The sequence below is a fragment of the Taudactylus pleione genome, unplaced genomic scaffold, assembly GCF_031769625.1.
Source record: "Taudactylus pleione unplaced genomic scaffold, aTauple2 ptg000117l, whole genome shotgun sequence".
Classification (NCBI taxonomy): domain Eukaryota; kingdom Metazoa; phylum Chordata; class Amphibia; order Anura; family Myobatrachidae; genus Taudactylus; species Taudactylus pleione.
The window spans coordinates 8073914-8082500 of NW_028284519.1; the positions used below are offsets into that span (position 1 = coordinate 8073914).

The 8587-nt window shown below is 32.9% G+C and overlaps 5 non-coding genes across 5 annotated transcripts; all 5 read left to right on the plus strand.

The window, feature by feature from the left end:
* The first annotated feature begins 2374 nt into the window (after positions 1–2374).
* TRNAT-UGU (transfer RNA threonine (anticodon UGU)) lies at positions 2375–2447 on the plus strand. The gene has a single exon. It is a non-coding gene; the product is annotated as a tRNA-Thr (tRNA).
* Positions 2448–3682: 1235 nt separating this feature from the next.
* Positions 3683–3755, plus strand: TRNAT-UGU (transfer RNA threonine (anticodon UGU)). The gene has a single exon. It is a non-coding gene; the product is annotated as a tRNA-Thr (tRNA).
* A 1511-nt stretch (positions 3756–5266) lies between these two features.
* TRNAT-UGU (transfer RNA threonine (anticodon UGU)) lies at positions 5267–5339 on the plus strand. Its single transcript has one exon. It is a non-coding gene; the product is annotated as a tRNA-Thr (tRNA).
* A 1235-nt stretch (positions 5340–6574) lies between these two features.
* Positions 6575–6647, plus strand: TRNAT-UGU (transfer RNA threonine (anticodon UGU)). The gene has a single exon. It is a non-coding gene; the product is annotated as a tRNA-Thr (tRNA).
* A 1229-nt stretch (positions 6648–7876) lies between these two features.
* Positions 7877–7949, plus strand: TRNAT-UGU (transfer RNA threonine (anticodon UGU)). The gene has a single exon. It is a non-coding gene; the product is annotated as a tRNA-Thr (tRNA).
* The last annotated feature ends 638 nt before the right edge of the window (positions 7950–8587 follow it).

Consider the following 8587-nt stretch of genomic DNA (forward strand, 5'->3'; position numbering starts at 1 on the left):
TTTTATTGGACCAATTTCCTTCAAACTGAAACTCCCAGCATGGTTATTCACCATCATTATAAAATAAATATAAGAGATTTTCAAATGTTTTACTTTAAAAAGAGCATTTAAAGCTATGGAGCCACTTGGTTAAGTTATGTTATACACATTTTGGTGTCTGGTTGAGGATGGAAATTGATATACAGCAAATTTCAAATCTTTTCTGGTAAATGTACTTTTTTCAATTACAATTGTTGTGTTTATGGTCATCTTAAGGTTCTTCAAGATTGCATTGCATAGAGCAGATTTCATCTTGTGCAATTGATACCAATATTTTGAACATAGGTGCCAATAGATATAACTGAAGGCTGATTTGAACATGTAAGCATATATACTCTACACGTGCAAGCACACTCAGGGTAATGACCACTAATGACTACAAATAACTCTATAAAGATGTCCGGCTATAACATTTTGAAATAATTCCACCCTATGGATCCTAAAGTTGGAAAGCCATGGAAAGTATGACCAATTTTGGATCTCTATTATGTACACACCACAATAACATAAAACAGCTCATTTTAAAATGCATTTAAATAATTTGATTCAAAGTGTCTACCAGGTATGCCTCAATTATAGATATTGCATATATATCAGATTAGGCCATTTGAAAAGGATTCAACATCACAATAAATAGAACCAAGAGAATGAAAACAGTATACATAAGCCTACATTTTTAATTGTCATATTAGTGCTAAAGTATAATGAAAACCAAAGTTGAAGTGTTCCTTTATAAGGCAGGAGGATTAAATATTTTGTTTTATGCTTACCTGGCCTCTCTCCTACAGCTCGTTAAGAAGTAAAGTAATACATTCCTAGTCCATTATAGATGACTACAACTACTTTGCCAATTTTATGTGACTGTCTTGATGCAATCTTGAAGAACCTTAAGATGACCATAAACACAACAATTGTAATTGAAAAAAGTACATTTACCAGAAAAGATTTGAAATTTGCTGTATATCAATTTCCATCCTCAATCAGACACCAAAATGTGTATAAAATAACTTAACCAAGTGGCTCCATAGCCTAGGGGTTAGAGCATTGGTCTTGTAAACCAGAGGTTGTGAGTTCTCACTGGGGCCTAATGCGTCATTATTGTTACTCCTGCTAAAACTTAATTTGCAGCAACCTATATTGCAATAGTCTGCTTTAGTATGCTAAATGAGAAGATGATGAATACACACACTTGTATAGCCAAATTGGAAAGACACATATCGCATTCAGTCTAACCTATTGACTGGTTTCAAGAGCATATTTGAAAACATTTGTGTTTTCTTTTATTGGACCAATTTCCTTCAAACTGAAACTCCCAGCATGGTTATTCACCATCATTATAAAATAAATATAAGAGATTTCCAATTATTTAACTTTAAAAAGAGCATTTAAAGCTATGGAGCTACTTGGTTAAGTTATGTTATACACATTTTGGTGTCTGGTTGAGGATGGAAATTGATATACAGCAAATTTCAAATCTTTTCTGGTAAATGTACTTTCTTCAATTACAATTGTTGTGTTTATGGTCATCTTAAGGTTCTTCAAGATTGCATTGCATAGAGCAGATTTCATCTTGTGCAATTGATACCAATATTTTGAACATAGGTGTCAATAGATATAACTGAAGGCTGATTTGAACATGTAAGCATATATACTCTACACGTGCAAGCACACTCAGGGTAATGACCACTAATGACTACAAATAACTCTATAAAGATGTCCGGATTTAACATTTTCAAATAATTCTACCCTATGGATCCTAAAGTTGGAAAGCCATGGAAAGTATGACCAATTTTGGATCTCTATTATGTACACACCACACTAACATAAAACAGCTCATTTTAAAATGCATTAAAATAATTTGATTCAAAGTGTCTCCAAGGTATGCCTCAATTATAGATATTGCATATATATCAGAATAGGCCATTTGAAAAGGATTCAACATCACAATAAATAGAACCAAGAGAATGAAAACAGTATACATAAGCCTACATTTTTAATTGTCATATTAGTGCTAAAGTATAATGAAAACCAAAGTTGAAGTGTTCCTTTATAAGGCAGGAGGATAAAATCTTTTGTTTTATGTTAACCTGGACTCTCTCCTACAGCTCGTTAAGAAGTAAAGTAATACATTCCTAGTCCATTATAGATGACTACAACTACTTTGCCAATTTTATGTGACTGTCTTGATGCAATCTTGAAGAACCTTAAGATGACCATAAACACAACAATTGTAATTGAAAAAAGTACATTTACCAGAAAAGATTTGAAATTTGCTGTATATCAATTTCCATCCTCAACCAGACACCAAAATGTGTATAAAATAACTTAACCAAGTGGCTCCATAGCTCAGGGGTTAGAGCACTGGTCTTGTAAACCAGGGGTCGTGAGTTCAAATCTCACTGGGGCCTAATGTGTCATTATTGTTTCTGCTGCTAAAACTTAATTTGCAGCAACCTATATTGCAATAGTCTGCTTTAGTATGCTAAATGAGAAGATGATGTATAGCCAAATTGGAAAGACACAGATCGCATTCAGTCTAACCTATTGAATGGTTTCAAGAGCATATTTGAAAACATTTGTGTTTTCTTTTATTGGACCAATTTCCTTCAAACTGAAACTCCCAGCATGGTTATTCACCATCATTATAAAATAAATATAAGAGATTTCCAATTATTTAACTTTAAAAAAAGCATTTAAAGCTATGGAGCCACTTGGTTAAGTTATGTTATACACATTTTGGTGTCTGGTTGAGGATGGAAATTGATATACAGCAAATTTCAAATCTTTTCTGGTAAATGTACTTTTTTCAATTACAATTGTTGTGTTTATGGTCATCTTAAGGTTCTTCAAGATTGCATTGCATAGAGCAGATTTCATCTTGTGCAATTGATACCAATATTTTGAATATAGGTGCCAATAGATATAACTGAAGGCTGATTTGAACATGTAAGCATATATACTCTACACGTGCAAGCACACTCAGGGTAATGACCACTAATGACTACAAATAACTCTATAAAGATGTCCGGATTTAACATTTTGAAATAATTCTACCCATTGGATCCTAAAGTTGGAAAGCCATGGAAAGTATGACCAATTTTGGATCTCTATTATGTACACACCACACTAACATAAAACAGCTCATTTTAAAATGCATTTAAATAATTTGATTCAAAGTGTCTCCCAGGTATGCCTCAATTATAGATATTGCATATATATCAGAATAGGCCATTTGAAAAGGATTCAACATCACAATAAATAAAACCAAGAGAATGAAAACAGTATACATAAGCCTACATTTTTAATTGTCATATTAGTGCTAAAGTATAATGAAAACCAAAGTTGAAGTGTTCCTTTATAAGGCAGGAGGATAAAATCTTTTGTTTTATGTTAACCTGGACTCTCTCCTACAGCTCGTTAAGAAGTAAAGTAATACATTCCTAGTCCATTATAGATGACTACAACTACTTTGCCAATTTTATGTGACTGTCTTGATGCAATCTTGAAGAACCTTAAGATGACCATAAACACAACAATTGTAATTGAAAAAAGTACATTTACCAGAAAAGATTTGAAATTTGCTGTATATCAATTTCCATCCTCAACCAGACACCAAAATGTGTATAAAATAACTTAACCAAGTGGCTCCATAGCTCAGGGGTTAGAGCACTGGTCTTGTAAACCAGGGGTCGTGAGTTCAAATCTCACTGGGGCCTAATGTGTCATTATTGTTTCTGCTGCTAAAACTTAATTTGCAGCAACCTATATTGCAATAGTCTGCTTTAGTATGCTAAATGAGAAGATGATGTATAGCCAAATTGGAAAGACACAGATCGCATTCAGTCTAACCTATTGAATAGTTTCAAGAGCATATTTGAAAACATTTGTGTTTTCTTTTATTGGACCAATTTCCTTCAAACTGAAACTCCCAGCATGGTTATTCACCATCATTATAAAATAAATATAAGAGATTTCCAATTATTTAACTTTAAAAAGAGCATTTAAAGCTATGGAGCCACTTGGTTAAGTTATGTTATACACATTTTGGTGTCTGGTTGAGGATGGAAATTGATATACAGCAAATTTCAAATCTTTTCTGGTAAATGTACTTTTTTCAATTACAATTGTTGTGTTTATGGTCATCTTAAGGTTCTTCAAGATTGCATCAAGACAGTCACATAAAATTGGCAAAGTAGTTGTAGTCATCTATAATGGACTAGGAATGTATTACTTTACTTCTTAACGAGCTGTAGGAGAGAGTCCAGGTTAACATAAAACAAAAGATTTTATCCTCCTGCCTTATAAAGGAACACTTCAACTTTGGTGTCTGGTTGAGGATGGAAATTGATATACAGCAAATTTCAAATCTTTTCTGGTAAATGTACTTTTTTCAATTACAATTGTTGTGTTTATGGTCATCTTAAGGTTCTTCAAGATTGCATTGCATAGAGCAGATTTCATCTTGTGCAATTGATACCAATATTTTGAATATAGGTGCCAATAGATATAACTGAAGGCTGATTTGAACATGTAAGCATATATACTCTACACGTGCAAGCACACTCAGGGTAATGACCACTAATGACTACAAATAACTCTATAAAGATGTCCGGATTTAACATTTTGAAATAATTCTACCCTATGGATCCTAAAGTTGGAAAGCCATGGAAAGTATGAACAATTTTGGATCTCTATTATGTACACACCACACTAACATAAAACAGCTCATTTTAAAATGCATTTAAATAATTTGATTCAAAGTGTCTCCCAGGTATGCCTCAATTATAGATATTGCATATATATCAGAATAGGCCATTTGAAAAGGATTCAACATCACAATAAATAAAACCAAGAGAATGAAAACAGTATACATAAGCCTACATTTTTAATTGTCATATTAGTGCTAAAGTATAATGAAAACCAAAGTTGAAGTGTTCCTTTATAAGGCAGGAGGATAAAATCTTTTGTTTTATGTTAACCTGGACTCTCTCCTACAGCTCGTTAAGAAGTAAAGTAATACATTCCTAGTCCATTATAGATGACTACAACTACTTTGCCAATTTTATGTGACTGTCTTGATGCAATCTTGAAGAACCTTAAGATGACCATAAACACAACAATTGTAATTGAAAAAAGTACATTTACCAGAAAAGATTTGAAATTTGCTGTATATCAATTTCCATCCTCAACCAGACACCAAAATGTGTATAAAATAACTTAACCAAGTGGCTCCATAGCTCAGGGGTTAGAGCACTGGTCTTGTAAACCAGGGGTCGTGAGTTCAAATCTCACTGGGGCCTAATGTGTCTTTATTGTTTCTGCTGCTAAAACTTAATTTGCAGCAACCTATATTGCAATAGTCTGCTTTAGTATGCTAAATGAGAAGATGATGTATAGCCAAATTGGAAAGACACAGATCGCATTCAGTCTAACCTATTGAATGGTTTCAAGAGCATATTTGAAAACATTTGTGTTTTCTTTTATTGGACCAATTTCCTTCAAACTGAAACTCCCAGCATGGTTATTCACCATCATTATAAAATAAATATAAGAGATTTCCAATTATTTAACTTTAAAAAGAGCATTTAAAGCTATGGAGCCACTTGGTTAAGTTATGTTATACACATTTTGGTGTCTGGTTGAGGATGGAAATTGATATACAGCAAATTTCAAATCTTTTCTGGTAAATGTACTTTTTTCAATTACAATTGTTGTGTTTATGGTCATCTTAAGGTTCTTCAAGATTGCATTGCATAGAGCAGATTTCATCTTGTGCAATTGATACCAATATTTTGAATATAGGTGCCAATAGATATAACTGAAGGCTGACTTGAACATGTAAGCATATATACTCTACACGTGCAAGCACACTCAGGGTAATGACCACTAATGACTACAAATAACTCTATAAAGATGTCCGGATTTAACATTTTGAAATAATTCTACCCTATGGATCCTAAAGTTGGAAAGCCATGGAAAGTATGAACAATTTTGGATCTCTATTATGTACACACCACACTAACATAAAACAGCTCATTTTAAAATGCATTTAAATAATTTGATTCAAAGTGTCTCCCAGGTATGCCTCAATTATAGATATTGCATATATATCAGAATAGGCCATTTGAAAAGGATTCAACATCACAATAAATAAAACCAAGAGAATGAAAACAGTATACATAAGCCTACATTTTTAATTGTCATATTAGTGCTAAAGTATAATGAAAACCAAAGTTGAAGTGTTCCTTTATAAGGCAGGAGGATAAAATCTTTTGTTTTATGTTAACCTGGACTCTCTCCTACAGCTCGTTAAGAAGTAAAGTAATACATTCCTAGTCCATTATAGATGACTACAACTACTTTGCCAATTTTATGTGACTGTCTTGATGCAATCTTGAAGAACCTTAAGATGACCATAAACACAACAATTGTAATTGAAAAAAGTACATTTACCAGAAAAGATTTGAAATTTGCTGTATATCAATTTCCATCCTCAACCAGACACCAAAATGTGTATAAAATAACTTAACCAAGTGGCTCCATATCTCAGGGGTTAGAGCACTGGTCTTGTAAACCAGGGGTCGTGAGTTCAAATCTCGCTGGGGCCTAATGTGTCATTATTGTTTCTGCTGCTAAAACTTAATTTGCAGCAACCTATATTGCAATAGTCTGCTTTAGTATGCTAAATGAGAAGATGATGTATAGCCAAATTGGAAAGATCGCATTCAGTCTAACCTATTGAATGGTTTCAAGAGCATATTTGAAAACATTTGTGTTTTCTTTTATTGGACCAATTTCCTTCAAACTGAAACTCCCAGCATGGTTATTCACCATCATTATAAAATAAATATAAGAGATTTCCAATTATTTAACTTTAAAAAGAGCATTTAAAGCTATGGAGCCACTTGGTTAAGTTATGTTATACACATTTTGGTGTCTGGTTGAGGATGGAAATTGATATACAGCAAATTTCAAATCTTTTCTGGTAAATGTACTTTTTTCAATTACAATTGTTGTGTTTATGGTCATCTTAAGGTTCTTCAAGATTGCATTGCATAGAGCAGATTTCATCTTGTGCAATTGATACCAATATTTTGAATATAGGTGCCAATAGATATAACTGAAGGCTGACTTGAACATGTAAGCATATATACTCTACACGTGCAAGCACACTCAGGGTAATGACCACTAATGACTACAAATAACTCTATAAAGATGTCCGGATTTAACATTTTGAAATAATTCTACCCATTGGATCCTAAAGTTGGAAAGCCATGGAAAGTATGACCAATTTTGGATCTCTATTATGTACACACCACACTAACATAAAACAGCTCATTTTAAAATGCATTTAAATAATTTGATTCAAAGTGTCTCCAAGGTATGCCTCAATTATAGATATTGCATATATATCAGAATAGGCCATTTGAAAAGGATTCAACATCACAATAAATAAAACCAAGAGAATGAAAACAGTATACATAAGCCTACATTTTTAATTGTCATATTAGTGCTAAAGTATAATGAAAACCAAAGTTGAAGTGTTCCTTTATAAGGCAGGAGGATAAAATCTTTTGTTTTATGTTAACCTGGACTCTCTCCTACAGCTCGTTAAGAAGTAAAGTAATACATTCCTAGTCCATTATAGATGACTACAACTACTTTGCCAATTTTATGTGACTGTCTTGATGCAATCTTGAAGAACCTTAAGATGACCATAAACACAACAATTGTAATTGAAAAAAGTACATTTACCAGAAAAGATTTGAAATTTGCTGTATATCAATTTCCATCCTCAACCAGACACCAAAATGTGTATAAAATAACTTAACCAAGTGGCTCCATAGCTCAGGGGTTAGAGCACTGGTCTTGTAAACCAGGGGTCGTGAGTTCAAATCTCACTGGGGCCTAATGTGTCATTATTGTTTCTGCTGCTAAAACTTAATTTGCAGCAACCTATATTGCAATAGTCTGCTTTAGTATGCTAAATGAGAAGATGATGTATAGCCAAATTGGAAAGACACAGATCGCATTCAGTCTAACCTATTGAATGGTTTCAAGAGCATATTTGAAAACATTTGTGTTTTCTTTTATTGGACCAATTTCCTTCAAACTGAAACTCCCAGCATGGTTATTCACCATCATTATAAAATAAATATAAGAGATTTCCAATTATTTAACTTTAAAAAGAGCATTTAAAGCTATGGAGCCACTTGGTTAAGTTATGTTATACACATTTTGGTGTCTGGTTGAGGATGGAAATTGATATACAGCAAATTTCAAATCTTTTCTGGTAAATGTACTTTTTTCAATTACAATTGTTGTGTTTATGGTCATCTTAAGGTTCTTCAAGATTGCATTGCATAGAGCAGATTTCATCTTGTGCAATTGATACCAATATTTTGAATATAGGTGCCAATAGATATAACTGAAGGCTGATTTGAACATGTAAGCATATATACTCTACACGTGCAAGCACACTCAGGGTAATGACCACTAATGACTACAAATAACTCTATAAAGATGTCCGGATTTAACATTTTGAAAT